This window comes from Rhinopithecus roxellana, chromosome 7 (genome assembly GCF_007565055.1).
Source record: "Rhinopithecus roxellana isolate Shanxi Qingling chromosome 7, ASM756505v1, whole genome shotgun sequence".
NCBI lineage: Eukaryota > Metazoa > Chordata > Mammalia > Primates > Cercopithecidae > Rhinopithecus > Rhinopithecus roxellana.
The window spans coordinates 108,008,779-108,031,404 of record NC_044555.1 but is presented as its reverse complement, the minus strand read 5'-3'; positions in this window follow the sequence as shown (position 1 = coordinate 108,031,404).

Here is a 22,626-nt window from a genome sequence, read left to right as displayed (position 1 = left end):
CTAACAGTCACTCTCTACTCCCTGTCCTCAGACCTTGGCAGGCACTAATCTACTTTATGTCTCTATGATTTTGCTTCTGGACATTTCATACAAATAGAATTGTATGACATGTGTCCTTTTGTGTCTAGCTTCCTTCACTTAGAATGTCTTTGAGGTTCATTCATGTTGTTGCATACATCAAACTTTGTTCCCTTTTATGGTTAAAAATCCCATTTTATGAATGTAGCATACTTTGTGACTTTCCATTCATCAGGTGATGGACATTTGGCTTGTTTCAACATCTTTAATATTATAAATAATACTGCTATGAACTTTCACGTACAAGTTTTTGTGTGAACATATCCTTAATATTTTAAATTAAATATCCACTTCTCAGTGAGCCCTGACCTAACAATCTTATCTAAAATAATAGCATCTCCTTCCATTTCCTGATATTCTCTATTCCTATTCTCTGGGCTACTTTTTCGCATGACACTGGTGGCATTTTGCTTATTGTTCATCTTTCTTCACTAGAATGCAAACTATATGAGAGCAAGGAATCTTTTTTTTTCTTTTTTCTTTTTTTTTTTAAATTATACTTTAAGTTCTAGGGTACATGGGCACAACGTGCAGGTTTGTTACATATGTATACATGTGTCATGTTGGTGTGCTGCACCCATTAACTCATCATTTACATAAGGTATATCTCTTAATGCTATCTCTCCCCCATACCCCCTCCCCACAATAGGACCCAGTGTGTGATGTTCCCCTTCCTGTGTCCAAGTGATCTTATTGTTCAATTCCCACCTGAGTGAGAACATGCAGTATGTGGTTTTCTGTTCTTGCGATAGTTTGCTGAGAATGATGGTTTCCAGCTGCATCCATGTCCCTACAAAGGACACAAACTCATCCTTTTTTATGGCTGCATAGTATTCCATGGTGTATATGTGCCACATTTTCTTAATCCAGTCTGTCACAGATGGACATTTGGGTGGATTCCAAGTCTTTGCTATTGTGAATAGTACCACAATAAACATATGTGTGCATGTGTCTTTATAGCAGCATGATTTATAATCCTTTGGGTATATACCCAGTAATGGGATGGCTGGGTCATATGGTACATCTAGTTCTAGATCCTTGAGGAATCGCCACACTGTTTTCCACAATGGTTGAACTAGTTTACAGTCCCACGAACAGTGTAAAAGTGTTCCTATTTCTCCACATCCTCTCCAACAACTGTTGTTTCCTGATTTTTTAATGACTGCCATTCTAACTGGTGTGAGATGGTATCTCATTGTGGTTTTGATTTGCATTTCTCTGATGGCAAATGATAATGAGCATTTTTTCATGTGTTGGCTGTATGAATGTCTTCCTTTGAGAAGTGTCTGTTCATATCCTTTGCCCACTTTTTGATGTGGTTGTTTGTTTTTTCCTTGTAAATTTGATTGAGTTCTTTGTAGGTTCTGGATATTAGCCCTTTGTCAGATGAGTAGATTGCAAAAACGTTTTCCCATTCTGTAGGTTGCCTGTTCACTCTGATGGTAGTTTCTTTTGCTGTGCAGAAGCTCATTAGTTTAATTAGATCCCATTTGTCAGTTTTGGCTTTTTTGCCATTGCTTTTGGTGTTTTAGACATGAAGTCCTTGCCCACACCTATGTCCTGAATGGTATTACCTAGGTTTTCTTCTAGGGTTTTTATGGTTTTAGGTCTAACATTTAAGTCTTTAATCCATCTTGAATTAATTTTTGTATAAGGAGTAAGGAAAGGATCCAATTTCAGCTTTCTACTTATGGCTAGCCAATTTTCTCAGCATCACTTATTAAATAGGAATCCTTTCCCTGCTTCTTGTTTCTGTCAGGTTCCTCAAAGATCAGACGGTTTTAGATGTGTGTTGTTATATCTGAGGCCTCTGTTCTGTTCCATTGGTCTATATCTCTGTTTTGGTACCAGTACCACACTGTTTTGGTTACTGTAGCCTTGTAGTATAGTTTGAAGTCAGGTAACGTGATGCCTCCAGCTTTGTTCTTTTGACTTAGGATTGTCTTGGCAATGTTTTTTTTTTTTTTTTTTTTTTTTTTTTTTTTTTTTTTTTTTTTTTTGATGGAGTCTCGCTCGGTCACCCAGGCTGGAGTGCAGTGGTGCAGTCTCAACTCACTGCAACCTCTGCCTCCCAGGTTCAAACAATTCTCCTGCTTCAGCCTCCGGGGTAAGGAATCTTATCTGTCTTGTTTAATGCTATAGCCTCAACGCTAGAAAGGGCCTAACACAAAGCATATGTGTTTGTTGACACTTTCTATGTCCTTCATTCAGAGATATTACTGTGCCCACTGCCCCACATACACCCATGACATGAAAGACCAATCCCAAAGAGAAGATTTTGTTCATACACCTTCTATACCAAATGAACTGAAAGAGATATATATGTGGATATACTCTAGACACTCGATCTCCTAGATGCCACTATGCTATCCTAAGCTGAATGGAGGAACTAGGAGTAACTTTTCAGGGGGATATGGGAGGAGGACACATACTCCTCCCTCCCTAAAGACAGAAATAATGTGTTAGAACTGTCTAAATTTCATGAAATGTGTACTGTGGAGGGTGTACATATGGGCTTTGGAAGCAAAAGGCCTGGGTTTGAATCCTTACTTTGTTGCTTTTTAGCTGTATAACCTGGAGTAAGTTAATTTCTTTACTTGAGTTTTCTGATGTGTAATACAGGGATAATAATTGTACCTATCTCATGGAGTTGTTGTGTGAATCTGTGTGTTAAGAAATGTAAAGCATTTTTAACAGTGCCTGGCACACAGTAATTATTATCATTATCACTGTCATCATCATCACCATCTTATAAAATGTGAAACAGCTCATAATGTTCTTTATTTCATAGTAGCATTGAAATTACAAAATTTCTATCAATGTGGAAAACAAAGAAAACTCACACTTTGATATCAGCCAACTGACAATGGCACTTCAAGCAAAGAATTTCAGATAATAATCAAAATAATTATATCAACTAAAATTTAATGAGATTCAGTGCAGTATGGTAATTAAGAACACAGTCTCTGGAGCCACACTGCCTGGGCTCAAATCCTCACTATACTCTTTACTAGCTATGTGACTATGGGCAGTTATTTAACCTCTTTTTGCCTCGGTTTTGATTAAATGAGGATAGTAAGAGTACCTAGTTTATTGGGTTGTTGTAAGAATTAAGAAAGTTTGTACATCTGATGAGCTTATAGTAAGCACTCAATATATTTTAGCTGTTACCACTGGGTAGTATGTGCTAAGCACTGTGCATGAAGACCACGACAACTACATCTAAGTAACCTAAATCACTCACAAATATTTTATCCATGCTGTGCCTATAATAAAAAGCTTTAAGTAACAATGAATTTCTGTCTATCCTTTTACATAACTGCTTCTCCTTAAAGACCTATATAATTTATCTTTGTATCTCAATTATCTAGGAGATTACTTAGACTATAGAATGTGACAGTTCCTAGAATATGGTAAGTTAATTGATAAATGCTTGACAGTAGAAGGACAAGGGGACAAAAGCATAGAGGCCCCAGTCAAGCTAACTGTTGCTACTGTTGCTACCCCTCTGCTCTGGAGTCTATTTCTCCATTTATTTTATACACAAGATTTCTGACTCATGGTTCTCAATGTTCTGCTCCCTTGAGCTACTAGGCAAAAGGGCTAACATAGGTAGCAGAGAAATCTTAGAGGTTCCTACCTTATTAGCCAATTAGCCATACATGTACCTAGAATAGTTAAGCCCCAATGTGTAAGTTTCCAAGCAATAATTTGACACTTCTAACACTATTTGTACGAATGATCTAAATATGTACAGCTTCAGTTTTCATTAAACTCAAAAATAACTACACTGATTCTAATAAACTTCTTCACAAGGAAACAGGAGACTCTGTCTAAGAAATTTTAAGATAGATTTTAAATTGCCAGGATAAGACCTAGAAATAATGAAGAAATAATGAAGTAAAACAGGTCATTTTATAGTAAGCTTGGTCAACATCTGTCACAGTAATTGCAAAACAGCATGATAGGGCAGGTCTAATTTTTACATGATGAAATCAAAACTGACAGACAGTTGCATTTGATTTTACATTTGAAATGAGCTGTCAGTATCAAAATGGGGTAGTTGACAATCCCACAGCAAACTGAAAATCACAAGCCAAATATAATAGTCATCATCTTATGAAGTTTCTCAAATTTGATTTAATATACCAATATACCATCTAAGCTTTTAGTTAATACTAAAATAGATCATACAGAGAATTAAGTTACTCATTTCTCAGTAAAAAATTTTGCTATGGCGAAATAGCAATGATCAAGGAAGTGTTTAAATCCAAAGCCTTCAAACAAAATTTCATTATTTTGAGTGGGTAAGGGGACCAAAATAAAAATAATTCTTCTAGCTTTATCCCTAGAAATGACATCCCCTTCTCCCCAAGCAATGTCAGAGGAACTATATTTTATATAACAAAAACAACCAAAAAACACAAACAGAAACATGTATTTTCCTGTGTTTGATCATCATTTCTTTTGTTATTCCCCAACCTTCAATGGTGTATGAAGAATTTTCTAGAAGTTCCAGTGTAACAAAGAGCAGAACTTCTTATCTAGAAGTGACAAGCTACAAATAGGAAATGATGTATGTATAGTACTCACTGGATGCTCCTAGAAATGCTGAGGATTTACTCTATCCAGGCTCTCTTGAACTTTTGAATTCAGCATTGTTACCTTTGATTTGGATATCCATCTACTATCCTCTTTGCCTGATTGAACTCTTATTTTTTTAATATATTTTCATTGAAGTAAAATATACTTGTATAATTATCTTTATCATTTTTAAGTGTACAGTTCACTAGTAATAAATGTATTTATACTCTTTTTTTCCTCTTTTCTCCTCCTCCGTCCTCCCCTTCCTGGCCTCTGGTAATAACCAATCTACTCTTTATCTTCATGAGATCAACATTTTTAGCTCTCACATGAGTATTTGTTTTTCTGTGCTCATGTCATTTAATGTAACATAATGGCCTTCAGTTTCATCCATGTTGCTGCAAATGATAGGATTTCATTATTTTTATGACTGGATAATATTTCATTTTCTATATATATACATTTTTATTATCCCTTATCTGTTGACGGGCATTTAAGTTGATGGGCAGTTAAGCTCCATATTTCAGCTATTGTGAATAGTGCTGCAGTAAACATGGGAGTGCAGGTATCTCTTCGATATATTGATTTTCTTTTTACTGAATATACACCCAGCAGTGGAATTGCTGAATCATATGGTTGTTCTATTTTTAGTTTGTTGAGAAACCTCCATACTATTCTCCATAGTGGCTGTACTCATTTACATCCCACCAACAAGTGTAACAAGAGTTCCCCTTTCTCCACATCCTTGCCAGCATCTGTTATTGCCTGACTTTTTGATACAAGACATTTTAACTGGGATGAGATGATATCTCATTGTCGTTTTCACTTGCATTTCTCTGATGATGAATTAGGTTGAACACCTTTTCATATACCTCTTTGGCATTTTATGTCTTCTTTGGAGAATGTTCATATCTTTGCCCTTTTTAAAATCAGATTATTTGTGGGTTATTATTATTATTTTGCAATTGACTTGTTTGTACTCCTTCTATATTCTGGTTATTAATCCCTTGTCACATGGATAGGTTGCAATTTTTGTCTCCTATTCTATGGATTGTCTCTTTATTTTGTTGATTATTTTCTTTGCTGTGCAGAAGCCTTTTAGCTTGATGTAATCTCAGTTGTCTATTTTTGCTTTGGTTGCCTATGCTTTCAGGGTCTTACACAAAACAGTCTTTCTGCAACAACATCCCAGAGCATTTTCCAAATGTTTTCTGCTGACATTTTAATAATTTCAGGACTTACACTGAAGTCTTTAATCCATTTTGTCTTGATTTTTATGTGTAGTGAGAGAGAGGGGTGTAGTTTAATTTTTCTGCATATGAATATCCAGTTATCCCAGCAAAATTTATTGAAAACACTGTCCTCCCATTGTATTCTCTTGGCAATATTTTTGTTTTGTTTTGTTTTTAGTTTAACAGTTTTTAAACTTTTATTTTAAGTTCAAGGATACATGTGCAGGCTTGTTACTAGGTATGCTTGTTTCATGGGGGTTTGTTGTACAGTTTATTTCAGGTATTAAGTTTATTCCAGGTATACAGTTTATTCCAGGTATTAAGCCTAGTACCCATCAACTACTTTTCATGATTCTCTCCCTCCTCCCACCCTCTACCCTTCAAAAGGCTCCAGTGGGTGTTGTTCCCTCTATGTGTCTGTGTGTTCACATCATTTAACTCCTACTTATAAGTGAGAACATGTGGTTTTTGATTTTCTGTTCCTGTGTTAGTTTGCTAAGGATAATGGCCTCCAGCTCCATCCATGTCCTTTGTTGAAGATGAGTTGGTTTTAAATGCATGGATTTACAGCTGGATTCTCTACTCTGTTACATTGGTCTATGTAAACTCTTTTCATTCTGTAAGGTCCTACTCAATTACCACTAATAGTTATAATATAAAGTAGAAAGTTGTAATACAAGGTAGAAAGTGGTACAGGCTGTGAAATGGTACAGTAAAAGTACTGTGGAATTCTAAATGTTTAAAAAAAGACAATTAGGTTAAGATAGTATCTGTCAGATCTCTCCACTAAGTTACTTGCCAAAGAGCTTTCTTTCATTTGTCTAGTCAAGGGGATATCTCTTGGTATCTTGATGTCTTAGAGTCCAGGGCTGGCCAGCAGATGGAGGATAAAGAATGAAAAGTGAAGTTGGTATCTCAGCTAAAGTATTGCTCCTGCCCTATTGGAGGAAGGGAATTGGCTACTTTATGCACATCCAAATAAATGGGGTTTCTTGATTTGAGCTACAGCCATGGTTATTCAATTCAATTCCTTTCAACCCAATGACTATTAACCAAGCACTTAGTAAGTGCTCAACTATGTGTTTGATGCTATTATGGGGAAAAGGAATATCAATATTGTTCCTGCCCTTCTGGAATTCATAACCTCATTGGATTAACAAGCATCCACTGAAGTTAAGTAATGATTAAGTGTCCAACTGTGACATATGGATTATCTATTCTGAAGTACTTCATAGGATGGGAAGCCCTGATAAGTTAGACTAGTCAAGGAAGACTTCTGAGAAGAGAGAATGCGAGGTGGGCCATTAAAATATAAAATAATTTGAATCATGTTCTGTTTGAAAGTATATCTATTAACTGGGATTAGCAGAATGGTTAAAATACTTGTGAAAAAATTTATGATCTGTTATTTTAGAAACTTGCAATAAAGATCTTAGGCAAATTCCTTAACCTCTTTTGACCTCAGATTTTCCATATTTAAAATGAGGGAGTTTGGCTAGATGATTTCTAAGAACCCTGGGAGTAAGACCACATTCAAGTTATGATTCAACAATTAGTTTCAAGGAATGAGAAATTATGTGCTTGAAGAGAACAGGTACTTTTCTTTAAAAAGTATTGTAATTTTCATCTTTTACTAATTCAAACTTTGTTTTACCCAGATAGCAAGGTTTTTGGTAGTGTCAAACACAGTTGCCTACAGGGGCTGGCCTGTTGCATAAATATGTGAAGTGACTGGGTGTTTAAAACTTAGGATTTGTGGAAGTTGTGGTAAGTTTTAAAGTTCCTGCCATAGGTGCTTCTTAACTCTAGCTTACTATTGCCAGCATGAACGTGAGACCAATGTGGCAAGATCTTCCATGTTCAAAGGAAATCATAAATTTACATTTTTAGGTAAAATATCTAGACTTTTCCATTTTTTCAGCCATGTGGAGGTCTACACACTCCTGCTAAAGCAATGTATGTTTGTGCATGCCAAAATCAGCCCAAGGATCGCCAGTTTGTAACCTCTCTTATACTAATACTCTCTATTGTTCAAGATAAAATCAATTCTTAGGTGTCATAACTGCTATAGTGTTGTCATTTCACATAGGTCAGGATGAAAACTTTATTTCACACATAGATGACATATCTGAATGAGCATTGGGCAGTCAAGAAATGTGAGTCGGTTATGGGACAGAATTTATCCCAAGTCAGCATACCTTCTCATAATAACTACCATGTGGCCAACAGCATATACTTGTAATATGGCTGGCTAAAGCCAATATAGGAGAGTTTGTAAAGCCTTTTTGTCTCTGCATGGATAAGTTATTCTATACCATGAGGTAGAAACCAACACATCATATGTCAATCTAAATTCTTGAGTAGAAAAAATTTTGGTTTTGACCTATGTTCATTTTAGAGATCAAGCATAATTCTCTTGCTGTTCTTTGCAGCTGTTACTAACAGGCAATTAATAGGGAGGGATCTTCCCGCCCAGGAAAATTTTTAGCTTATTCCTAGAGAGATTTATATCTGAGACCTGATCCAAGCATCACTTCGAAACAATTTAGAAGTAAACTGCTAATGTGTGTTAGAGACAGATAACAGATACCATGGAAAAAATATACAATTTGCCACAACATCAGTGAAATGTAGAGTGAGAATGTACTATCAAAAGTTACCTAGTATTGTCCAGTATTCCAAATCCTTGCAACGCTCTTCTCCATGACAACCTTAACATTTTAGACATGCTGTTCTCCCTGTGTGGATGCTTTCCTCCCTAATTGAAGTTAACTAATATCATTGAGCACACATTCACTACATAGCAATGTAATAGTCACTGAGAATTCTGGAATAAATAGGGCACGACCGTTCTGTAACGTAGCCTCCAATCTCATGTTGCGTAGTATATCTACCAAACTAAATATATCAATGAATTTAAGACTTGGCTTTAGACTCCTGTTACCCAGTAAAAAGCTTTTCACGGTCAAGTGCAATGACATCACCATTATAATGGTGATAGTTATGAAAGTCATTAACTTTCTTTTGTTTATTTGCTACTTTGCTCTCATATTGCCTCAAATATGTATGGAGATCTAAGCAGCTGGATGTTAAGTTCTTCAAAGTGATTGACTAATCATTAAAGCCTTTGTGTATACACACACACACACACACACACACACACACTCACATGCTTTAAAGACTAGACTATGTATATATATATATGTGTGTGTATATATATACAGATAAATATTTACATACATATATACATAATCTAGTATGTATCTAATATGTGTGTGTATATATATACACACACATATATACACATATATATGTGTGTGTGTATAAAATATGTGTGAGTCTATGTGAAGGGCTGGGTGTGCAGCATAAAGTGGTTATTTCCACAAATATTATAGAATTAATAAATCTCATGTCATTTTGTTTCTAAACTGAAAGGCAAGTCCTCATATTGAGTAAAACGATAATTTATATCCACAGAATACATCTAGTTCAGAGAAAAGAGCATTACATATGATGAGGGAAGACAAGATCAAGAGCTGTCTCTGATTTACTGTGTGACTTGTGGTAAATCACTTCAAATGCCTGAGCTCCAATTCCCATCTCTGTAAAATGGGATAATGGCTTTCTCCTCCTATTGAGAGTTGAGAGACTAAAGTTACCAACCATGAAGTTTATTCTAAATTGGTAATTATTTTTCATTAAATATTGCTGCCGCTTTTCAATAATAATTGTTATATTTCATTAACACCCTTCCTTGTAGTTTCTCTTCTTTCTACCAAATAACTTCCATTCTCTAAATATTTCTGCAGATTGCTTTACACTCCATCCGTATGACAAAACATTCCAAATAAATAAGGTGATAAGATACGTCTATACATGTTTTTGTAGTTAATCCAGGATCTCCCTGATTTCTATTAGCCTTCAATAATAAATCCACTCTTTAACCAAAAAAAAAAAAAAAAAAAAAAAAAAAAAAAAGAGGTACTCTATGTAATTATACTGTTTAATCACTGTTAATAAAGCTGCCATGTGTGACACACCTCGGTTTAATTTTTTTTTTTTTTTCGGAGACCGAGTCTCTGTCACCCAGGCTGGAATGCAGTGGTGGGATCCTGGCTCACTGCAACCTCTGCCTCCCGGGTTCAAGCAATTCTCCTGCCTCAGCCTCCTAAGTATCTGGAATTACAGGTGTGCTCCACCATGCCCAGTTAATTTTGTATATTTAGTAGAAATGGGGTTTCACCGTGTTAGCCAGGCTGATCTCAAACTCCGGACTTCTGGTGATCTGCTCGCCTCAGCCTCCCAAAGTGCTGGGATTACAGGCATGAGCCACCGCACCCAGCCAAGCTTTAATTTTTTTAAAAAATATAGACTATAATAAAGTATTCTGATAAAAATGTTTTATAGTTAAGAAGGCAATTAACAATTGACAAGCTTATCTTAAAATACATATGGAAATGCAAGGTATCCAAAATAGATAAAATAATCTTAAAAAATAATAAATTTGGAGAACTCAAACTTTCTGATTTCAAAAGATATTACACAGCTGCAGCAAGCACAACAGTGTAGTCATAGCATAGGACTGACATATAGATCAATGGAATATAATTGAGAAACCATAAATAAATCTTTGTTGATTTTACCAAGGATGCTAAGACAATTCAATGAGGAAGAAATAGCCTCTTTAACAAACAGATCTGGGACAACTAGATATCCACATGCTGAAGAGTTTGGCTGCAGGCCAGACTTTTATGGGATCTTTCAGGACAGAACATAAGCAATTACAAAGTCTTTGTCTGGCAAGCTTCATAGGGAAAAGTTGCCTTCCCCACACCAGACTTGATACAAAGCCAGTGCGTTTCAAGCTCTGGAGGGAGTTGCAGTCCAGGACCCAGCTCCCACTCCCACTGTCACCTCCACCCACCACCCTCACTGTTTATGCTCTTACACATATCTTTATTTATCTCCCAGGTGTCTCAACACAGATACTTCCTCATCAAGGACCTTGAAGGCAATTATCTCTAGTATGTAGTACTTTTTCAGGACAAGTCCTTGCTTTGATCCATAAAATAGCAGGAGCCCTTTTTTGGGGGAAATTCCTCAGTGAAGAGATGATTCCTCACCTGTGCTGACATACTTAATCTTCACCCTATGCCCTTCACTGGGAAACAAATGGAATACAGGGGGATCTGGCACCTGCTTTCATGCTACTGTATGTTAGCAAGTGAATTAAGGCTTGATTGTTACTTTCAGTTTGGCTTTTTGTTCTAATTGATCGCTTTGATATCTGACAACTCATGAAACATACAACAGAATGAAGTTGAATCCCAACCTCACTCTATGCACAAACACAATCTCAACATGGGTCATAAACCTAAATGTAAGTACTAAAAATATAAAATTATTAGAACAAAACCATAGATATAAATCACCAAGACCTTGCCTTAGACAAAGCCTTCTTAGACACCAAGCACAAGCAACAAAAGAAAAAAAATTGATAAATTTGGCTTCATTAAAATTAAAAACTTTTTTGTTTTAAAGAAAGCCACAAAGAAACTGAAAAAACAACCCACAGAATGAGATAAAACACTTCCCAATCATGCATCTTATAAGGGATTTGTATTCTGAATAAAGAACAGTTGCAACTCAACAATAAAAAGGATGAGACATAATGGCTCATGCCTGTAATCTCAGCACTTTGGGAGGCCAAGGTGGGTGGATTGCTTAAGCCCAGGAATTCAAGACCAGACTGGGCAACATGGCAAAACTCTGTCTCCACAAAAAAAAAAAAAAAAAAAAAAAAAAAAATTAGCTGAATGTGGCGGTGTGCACCTGTATTCCTAGTTACCTGGGAGGCTGAGGTGGGAAGATCACCTATGTCCAGGAGGTCAAGGCTCTAGTGAGCCATGACTGCACCACTGCACTCCAGCCTGGGCAACAGAGTGAGACCCTGTCTCAAACAAACAAAACCAAAACTCCCAAAACAAACAAACAAACAAACAAAAAAAAAAAAAAAAAAAAACAAAGAAAAAACAAAAACAAAAACAATAAAAAATGATCTGAATAGATATTTCTCCAAAAAAGATATACAAATGGCCAACAATCACATAAAAAACTGTTCAACATCAACATCATTATGCATCAAATAATGCAAATCAAAATCAATGAGACACCAGTTCATACTCACCAGATTGTCTTAAAAAGGTAATAAATTGTCAAGCTAAATAAGAAACAGAAAGATGTTGTAAATATATATATGGATTAAGTATTGTAATGGAAGTAGGCATGTCAGAGTGACATACGGTCATTTATTAAGATGGTCTCATCCAAACCAGATCCATAATAATGTTAAAAAGCTTCTACCAAAAGGAGGGAGGCTCAGTCTGACAGAAAACTCACCAAGGCAGAAAAAGTGAGTCATGGAACAGGAGAATTTAGAGGGCTAAAGTGAGTACCATACATTGGTTCCAAAAATCACTGATTCTTTCCAATGGTGATTTTTTTTTTTTTTTTTTTTTTTTTTTTTTTTTTTTTTTTTTGAGACGGAGTCTCGCTCTGTCGCCCGGGCTGGAGTGCAGTGGCGCGATCTCAGCTCACTGCAAGCTCCGCCTCCCAGGTTCCCGCCATTCTCCTGCCTCAGCCTCCCGAGTAGCTGGGACTACAGGCGCCCGCCACCTCGCCCGGCTAGTTTTTTGTATTTTTAGTAGAGACGGGGTTTCACCATGTTAGGCAGGATGGTCTCGATCTCCTGACCTCATGATCCACCCGTCTCGGCCTCCCAAAGTGCTGGGATTACAGGCTTGAGCCACCGCGCCCGGCCCCAATGGTGATTTTTTTACATCCCACTTCTGACACCACAAAAATCAACCTAAATAATAGGGAGAGATTTTCTAAAAGAAAATATATTTACTTGGGAATAAAGGATTATAATGCAAATACACATGTCATAGTAAACTATGTATGTACTCAGGGAGATAAAGGAAGACAAAGGCTTTTAAAGAAAAAAATGAGGAAGATGACAAGTGTTTTGAAATAATCAGCCTTGACTATAAAGATCAATAACAAGAGTGATGCCAGTCTGAGGGTGGATAGACAGTTGCTGGGAAGATGTTCTACCAGAAGTATTTTTTTGCATAAGGTTGTAATAGTCTTTGTGTAGATTTCTACTTTTGCAGTATTTTTGTAATCAGGCTTATAAGCATGAAAATCCTATCTTTATCTATATTTTTTTTCATCTATATTTGTCAAGGTTTTCTTAACAATGGTGACTATTTTGATTTTGACAACCTTTACAAAATATTGGCAAGGATGTGGAGAAATGTAAAATGTGGAGAAATGCACATTGCTGGTGATATTTTAACGGTTTAGCAGTTTGGAAAACAGTTTGGCAGTTTGCCTAAAGGTTGAACAAAATACCTATAATAAGATCCAGTGCTTCAATTTTTAGCTAAATAACAAAGAGAAATGCAAACATATTTTTGCAGAAAAACTGTACATGGATGCTCATGTCAGTATTATTTATAATAGTCCAAAAGTGGAAACAACCTTACTGTCTACCAACTGATTAATGGATAAACAAATATAGTATATACATACAAGGGAACATTATTTAGTTGTAAAAATAAATGAAGTATTACATGCTATAACATGGACAATACTTAGAAACGTTAGGCTAAGTGGAAAAAGCCAGCCATAAAAAATCATATATTGTATGATTCCCTTTACATGACACTACCAAAATACGCAAACCCATAGAGATAGAAAGTAGACTAACCGTTGCCAAGGGTTGTGTGGAAGGGGCAAAATGGGGACTGACTATCATTAAGTACAGGCTTTCTTTCTGAGATGATAAAATGTTTTAAAAAGTTAGATGTAGTGATGGTTGGTCAACTCTATGAATGTACTAAACACCACTGAATTCTATATTTAACAGGGTTAATTATATTGTAGGGACACTTTGAGATCAGTATCAGGAAAGTCAATTATTATGACATTTAGCCAAACAATAAAATGCAAGTTAAGGGATTTAACAACTGATAGAATTCTTGGCAAATCCCTTTCGTTGTTCCTTTATTCATGCACACATCAAGGCTGTTTTCCATTATTAAAAATTACAACTACTTATTTCTCTGTTTCCAAAATAATATTATCTTATATACCTGAGCAGCAGAATGATATAATAAATAATGGGCTATTACTGAACAGTCCAGGATGCTAGTCCCAATTTTGTCTGTGTGTGACTATATGCAAGAAATAAGCCTCCCTTATTCCAACCTCCATCTGAGAAATTTGAACCCTTGTACATTGCTGGTGGGAATGTAACAGCCACTGTGGAGACAGTTTAGCAATTCCTCAAAAAATTAAACATAGGATTAACATATGAACCAGTAATTCTCCTCCTAGGTATATACCCAAAATAATTGAAAGCAGGTACCCAAACAAATACAAGAAAGTTTACAGCAGCATTATTTATAAAATTCAAAATGTAGAAACAGCCCAAATGTCCATCAAAAAATGAAGGAATAAACAAACTGTAATATATATGTACAATGGAATATCATTCATTCATAAAATAGAATGAGGTACTGATAAATGTTACAACATGATTGGGGCTTAAAAAAACATTTTGCTAAGTAAAGGAAGCCAGACAATAAAAAAAAGTCACATATGAGAGAAGAGGTAACAATTGGATAATGGGTACAAAAATACAGTTAGATAGAAAGAATAAGTTCTAGTATTCGATAGGGAAATTATAGTTAACAAAAATATATTGTACAATTTAAAATAGCTAAAAGAAAAAATTTGTAATGTTTGCAACACGAAGAAAAGATAAATGTTTGAAATGATACATATCCTTATAGCCCTGATTTGATCATTACACATTGTATACATGTATCAAAATATCATGTGTACCCAAAAAGTATGCACAACTATAGCATATCAAAATTCACATGTTGTATGAGTCCATTATATGAAATATCAAGAACAGACAACAAAAGCAGATTCGTAGTTGCCAAGCGCTGGTACAGAAAAGAAATGGTGAGTGACTGCTTAATGGATATAGGGTTTTATTTGGGGTTGATAAAAATCTTACAGAACTAAGATGAAGATGGTGATTGCACAAAATTGTGAATTTACTAAATGTCACTGATATGTTCATTATAAAATGGTAAATCCTATGGTATGTGAATTTCACTTAATAAAATTAACACAGTAGGATATGAGTGTCTGAAAAGATTGTAATTGCCTAGAGAATCTGTAAAGATTATCTGCAAACATATAAATCCTTAGCCTCACATACCTTAGTAATAAAGCTGAATAAAGCCAGATGCCAACTTTTTGAAGATATCATATCGTAGGATAAGTTCTGAAACTGTTCCTATAAAATTTTCATCCAAAAAGGGATGCACTGATGGAGAATGTGCAGAATGCCAACTTTCACATTGTTCTATGAAAATAATTTATCAGTCTACATAAAAAACAAAAATTTATGTAAAGAATGTAACAGCATAATCCCTGCTTAAATATTATTATTAAATGACTATAATTTTTACATATAATTCCTTGTCATACCCATCTTCTCTGCAAGAGTCTCCCAGTCATTGTAATGAGTATTACTCAGAAATAATATGAAGCTCCTGTGGTATATAACATTATCAGTATTAAAAAGGGTGTTGGACTCCTAAATTTGAACTTCTCTCCACTACAAACAGGATGCTAACAACTTAGATTCAGTGAGCCTAACAAATTGAGTACCATTACATTTGATACTAGCCAGAATTCATGAATGCATATGCATATGCATGTTTTCATTTATATGTGCATCCATGTTTTCATTTATATGTGCATCCATGCGATCCCCACTGCACAACCTTCTAGCTACATATTCCTTTTTAAAAGCATCTTTTCCCATGGACGAAAAGTAGACTACAACAGTTTTATCTCTGAGATTTATTCCACAGAAAGAAAGAAATAAAACTAGCAGAATGGCAAGATACATGCCAACTATTGGGCATGAGTCCGGTTACATAGCACTTCCTTCTACAAACTCCAGAGGCACAGTAGGCTTAGAGAAGCATTTCACTCTCTAAAAAGTGTTTTATCGCCTACATACCAAGATTACAGGTTCCTTAGAAACACAATAATACGAAGATAATATCAATTCTAAATATGAACACTCCAAGTGTGCAATTATTCTATTAGCTCATAGAAAATATCTAATCTAAATTGCCTCTTTTGTGAAAATATAGGGCAGGTGTTGCTATTTGGCATTATATTTTTACTTCACTTATCTTGGTACTACACTTAGTGAAGAGAGAATATTTGGTTAACTGTGAAATTATAGTTATCCAATTGAAGAAAAACCTGCTGCTTTCACATACTTCTAATTCCTGAAAAATATGAGAAATGCCCAACGATGTCCCCACTGTTATTTAGATAAAGGAAGCTATAAAATGCCAAAATAATTAATTACCCATTTATCTATATTTTTGCCTGAGAGAGAAGAGGTCTTACTGAACTAATTAAAAGTGAAACTAAACTCAGGAGAGCCCACATTACTCATTCTTCTCAACTGTCTTCTAGAGAAAATAGGAACTTGCTACAATGTGAAGTTTAGAGATACTTTCTCCAGTTCTCATTGCATTCTCTTCCACTGATCAAATGGATAATGGTTTACTTTGTCCATACCTGTTAATATTGTGATGTCAGAGAAAGCAGGAAAAGAGAGAAAGGGAAATTACGATAATACATATTGGATATACACATTTGAATGATTCATTTATGTCTTTTCTGGATGAATCTTCAGATAATTACAATGAATGAAAAAAGCAATTCCTAAAATGCTATCTACTATATTTCATTGATATAACATTATTTAAAAAAAAAAACATAGAAAGCAGAATTTACCTATCACCCAAGCAGTATACACTGTACCCAATGTGTAGTCTGTAAATGGCAATATCATACAAAGTGTAACAGATAAGTTGCCACATGATAAGAAAGGGTGAAGGTAGGGAGGAATAATGAGAGTGGGTGGTGCTATATAAAAGAGCAATATGAAGGATCCTTGTGGTGATAGAAATGTTCTGTACCTTGACTCTGTCAATGTCACTATCCTGGTTGTGATGTACTATTACAACATCACAGCATGTAACCAATGAGACAAACAGGATAGAGTGGAAATACAATTTTTTTGTATTAATTGGGGATTTATCTGGGAGAGTTCTTGGCTTCACTCAGGAAGGAATTCAAGTGCAAACCAAGAGTGAAACAAAGCACGTTTATTAGAGCAACAGTGTACAGCAAAATGGCTGCTCCATAGACAGAGCAGGGCTATCCCATAGGCAGAGTGGCCCAGAGTAGCACTCATGGATTGCTGGCTAGCTGTATTTATACCCATTCTTAATTATAGGCTAAGCAAAGAGGTGGGTTATTCAAGAACTTTCTGCAAAGGGGCAGGGAGCTACCAGAATCATATAAGGTAGCTTCTGGGTCATTGCCATGGCATCATTCATAAACTGTCATGGCACTGAGTATCTTATGCAAATGCATTATAATTAGTATGCAAGGAGCAATGAGAGAAACTAGAGGTCTCTTTTATCACCATCTTGGTCCTTGCTAGTTTTGGCCCATTTCTTTGCTGCATCCTGCTTTGATTAGCAGGGTCATAACATGCTCACAAATCAAGTCCTACTGATCTCCCACCTCAAAACCATTCTTGCCAAAATCACAGACATCCTTGTAGCTTAATCTAATGAATCCTTTCACAGTCCTTATCATAGAACCTTTAGGTACTGTTGACTACCAGCTCTTTTTCAAGGTATTTTTCTCCATTGCTTTCCACAAAACCACATTCTCCAGATTTCTCTCTTTTTAATCTGTTTTGATGGCTACTTTTAATATGGCCATCCCTTAAATGAGGGCTTACTTCTCAGGGATCTGTTCTGAGCCCTTTTCCTGCTAGTCAATATATTCTCCCTGGGATCTTCCAACTCAAATGGCTTCAATCATCGCCCATATGTTAATGACTATCAAATCCATGGATTCCATGCATACTTCCAATAGCTTCCTAAATAATTTCAGTGGAATGCTTTACTGGGAAAACTAAATTATTATCTCTCCCATTCCTTAATCTTTCTCCAACAGTGTTGCTTGTTTTAGGAAATGTTCAAACCAGAAACAGAATCTGTTACTGGGTCTTTGATCTCTCACCACATGCCCTGGCTGACACATCACCAAATCTTGTGAATTGTAACTCCAAAATCTCTTGAATCCACCTTTATTGCCACAACCCTAATCCATGCCTTCATTTTTCACATCGATTGTTACAACACCTTCCTTAACGACTGCACTGCCTTTGCTCTTGTCCTCCCACTCTGCCTTGCTATGCTGCACATAACAGTAAGAGTGATCTTCTAAAACATAGTTGGAATACTATGCAGCCATAAAAAAGGATGAGTTTGCGTCCTTTGTAGGGACATGGATGCAGCTGGAAACCATCATTCTTAGCAAACTATCACAAGAAGAGAAAACCAAACACCGCATGTTCTCACTCATAGGTGGGAACTGAACAATGAGATCACTTGGACTCGGGAAGGGGAACATCACACACTGGGGCCTATCATGGGGAGGGGGGAGGAGGGAGGGATTGCACTGGGGAGTTATACATGATATAAATGATGAATTGATGGGTGCTGACGAGTTGATGGGTGCAGCACACCAACATGGCATAAGTATACATATGTAACAAACCTGTACGTTATGCACATGTACCCTAGAACTTAAAGTATAAAAAAAAAAAAAAAAAAAAAACATAGTTGGTTGTGTCACTCCCCTGCTTAAATCTATTCAATGATTTCTTTTTGTAATGAATGTTAAGTCTAATACATGGCTTTATGGTTCTTATTGTTTAGCTTCTGCTTCCCCTCCAAGCCTTTTTTGTTGTTGTTGAGACAGAGTCTCACTCTGTCGCCCAGGCTGGAGGGCAGTGGTGCGATCTCAGCTCAGTGCAACCTCGGCCTCACAGGTGCATGCGATTCTCCTGCCTCAGCCTCCTAAGTAGCTGGGATTACAGGCACCAGCCACCATACCCGTATAATTTTTGTATTTTCAGTAGAGACAGTTTCACCATGTTGGCCAGGCTAGTCTTGAACACCTGACCACAGGTGATCTGCCCGCGTCGGCCTCCCAAAGTGCTGGGATTACAGGTGTGAGCCACCATGCCTGCCCGCCCTCCAAGTCTTACCTATTACCACTCTCATACTCAAGCTCTTTTCTCCAGCACTGGAGAGTCTGAGCTTGTTCTTACATCCAAATATTTTTATAATCTGTTTTCTCTATAAAACCACATCAATTCCTCCATTATTCTCTTAGCTAACTATTCTATTATTTAACATTCATATCTCATCTATATGTTAATTTCCTCTAGAAAGCCATCTCTGAAAGTTTGGATGACTTAGATACTTTCACTCTATGTACGTATTACTCCGCACTTCGATCTTAGCATTTATCACACTGTATTATAATGTGTTTATATGTCTATATTCTATATTACACTGTAAACTCCAAGATGATATAAGCCATACTCTTGTTCACCATTAAATCACTAGAATTTAGCACAAACACCTGACACATAGTAGGTGCTTAATAACAATTTTCTGATGAAAGGAAAGGAGAGGAAATAAAAGACAGAAAAGAGAAAAATTGTAAAGAACCAGTCAAAAAGACTTACTTCCTAATTAACTGTTTATTAAGTATCACTAGCTCAGAAGACAATCTGGCAGTTGCTTGAAATAATAACTTTGTATGTTCATTTTTAACCTTTTCTATTGAAAGAAGAAATAATAGTCCCTCATCCCCAAATTCTTACCTGTACAACCTTTAAACTTCTGATAAAATATAATAAATTCTTCCAACACCATGTATTTCACAAGTCTTCCCAAAAGAATATGCTGCAGCAATCTCAATATCAATTAAAAGTTGTGATTTTCTAGAAAGACAGTCAAGACTTTATTACTAGCACTATAGTTCATCTCATATAATAGGTCAACTGCTTGGAGGCATGAGGAACGTTACCAATTCCTCAGACATCATATGTTACTTATGGAAACTTTTTTAAAGCACAATTCCAACTTTTTCCCCAACCAATTTATTATACTTTTCCATTTTGAAAACATATTTGCCTTATGTATATTGTATGAGTCTCACAGGTTAATTTTAATTTGTTTAAAATATTTCCTTTAATTCATTTTTTAAAAATTTAACATGATTAATTCCATTTCAAGGATTCTCATTAAAGTCACTAAGTGGAAAATACATTTATCAAAATCCAAACAAATAATGAAATTATCCATTCTCTCAAATCATTTCCCAGTGTGCTTTTTCATTGTATGAAGCTTTTTCATTGTAATTTATTCTATACAGTCTTTATTGAGATATTTAGTTCAGTTCAGATTATTAATGACCTTGACTCCATTCCCACTACTACATTTCATTCCAGAGGTTTTTATTTTCTTGGGAATGTGTTGAGAGATTACTTTTCAGAGTCCAAGTTGGAGCAACACAGTAGGATATGAGTGTCTGAAAAGATTATAATTGCCTAGAAAATCTGTAGATTATAGCATAGCCCCCTGACTGACATTAGAAAACAGATACAATTCTGCTCCTTATTACATTATCTCAAAATCATACACAGCCTGTATTAAAGGTCTAAAAGAAGAATGAGTAAAGCAATATTTGCTCTTCAGGCTCTTAAGATTAAAGCTATGCCTATAGGAAGTCAACTCCAATGGCCTGAAAAGGAAAAATGTCCTGTTACACTACCACTTTTATGTATTAATTTGTCCACAGGACCCAAAAAATCTGTTTCACTGAACTCTATCACTGGATTGACCAATTTCTTACAGAAAGTGCGAGCAATGAGACCACAATATTTTTTAACTACCATAATGAATTGTTTCTGAGTAATGAAATTCCCAGTAGTTGATCTGATTCAGTAGTTCAGACAATCCAAACATATCTGTTGTGAACACATTTTTTGGACAGAATTGGGCAGGTAGGATTTATAAATCTTCTTGCATCCAATTAGCTAATACACATAAACATTGGTGTTGTCTAGATTTTCCACCTTGATAAATAGAGTCATTGATTATTTTTCTTTTTCCTACCCCCAAACTATTGTAGCCACTGCTTTTTTGTCTGACCTATCTTATTGCTTTTGCTTATATTTTGAAGTTTCCTCAAATAGCACAACATATTGACTTGGTCACGTCAACATATTTCGTTCCCTCTTGAGAAATAATAGTTCTACATATCCTATGACATTGTAAGAATTTATACATAGGTAGTAGTATGGTGACATAAAATGAAGACAAGCATGGATAGTTTTACCTAAACTCAAATCTAAGACTGATCACATATCAACTGTACAATTTTAAGCAAGTTATTTAGTTTTCTCAAAATTCATTTATAATAATTAAAAGAATAATAATGATCTTATAGGGTTGTTATAATTAAATAAATTATATGGGATATGGAAAGTGATTATAACTCATGGTCCTTTCTCTTCCTGTTTTGTGAATTCATAGATACAGAGATTCTAAGCACTTTTTAAACTAATATAAGTCTGTCACTTCCTCCACACAGTAGAAATTGATATATTCCCACTGGGTATGACCCACACACTGTCCACATTTGATACAATGTCCTAAAATATTGAAGTATACACCAAATACAGCTATATTATTTATTGAAATTTTACTAGTTAATCATTTCTCTTGCTCCTTGTAGCTCTTGTCATTTCCTTTCACATTGAATGGTTCTGGCAGCATTGATGTTGTTCTGCAGTTCCAATCACCATGACGGGGAAATTTTGAAAGTTTAATTAAAAAAACAACCATTCGGACATGATCCTTTACTTGTATTTTCTCTAAATTCAGACAGTAAAAGTTACTGAAATTTCCTAAATGCTAGGGCAAGGGAAAAAAAAACCAGGATCATTTTTGTGTCAATTTACTTAATTCTACAACTGTGTAGTCATGAGCAAAAATGTCTTGATATCACAGAAGACTGGTCTCTCTATAAAGATTTCGACTTTATTCAATGTTGTGAATATGTTAAGAAAGTTATAAATCTTGGCCAGGCGCGGTGGCTCACGCCTGTAATCCCAGCACTTTGGGAGGCCAAGGCGGGCAGATCACGAGGTCAGGAGATCGAGACCATCCTGGCTAACATGGTGAAACCCTGTCTCTACTAAAAATACAAAAAATTAGCCAGGCGTGGTGGTGGGTGCCTGTAGTCACAGCTACTCAGGAGGCTGAGGCAGGAGAATGGCGTGAACCCGGGAGGCGGAGCTTGCAGTGAGCCGAGATCATGCCACTGTACTCCAGCCTGGGCAACAAAGCAAGACTCCATCTCAAAAAAAAAAAAAAAAAAAAAAAAAGAAAGTTATAAATCTTATGCAAGTACAGGAGTAGAAGACAAGCATGGTATTTGGCACCCAAGTCTAAGGATTACTGATAAGAGACAATTCTCTATGAGTTTCTCATTTTCTGCACATCTGATTAGAAACACTGAGAGATTTTTACCAGACTATCTTTTCACAGATGTTTGCATAGCAAACAACTTTGGAAGATGGAAACAGTGTATTCTTCTAGGAGAGAAAGCAGGTCTATTTGCTGTCGTCTGGGATAATAAAGACAATATCTTCCTCCAAGTGCAAATGCTGGGGAGG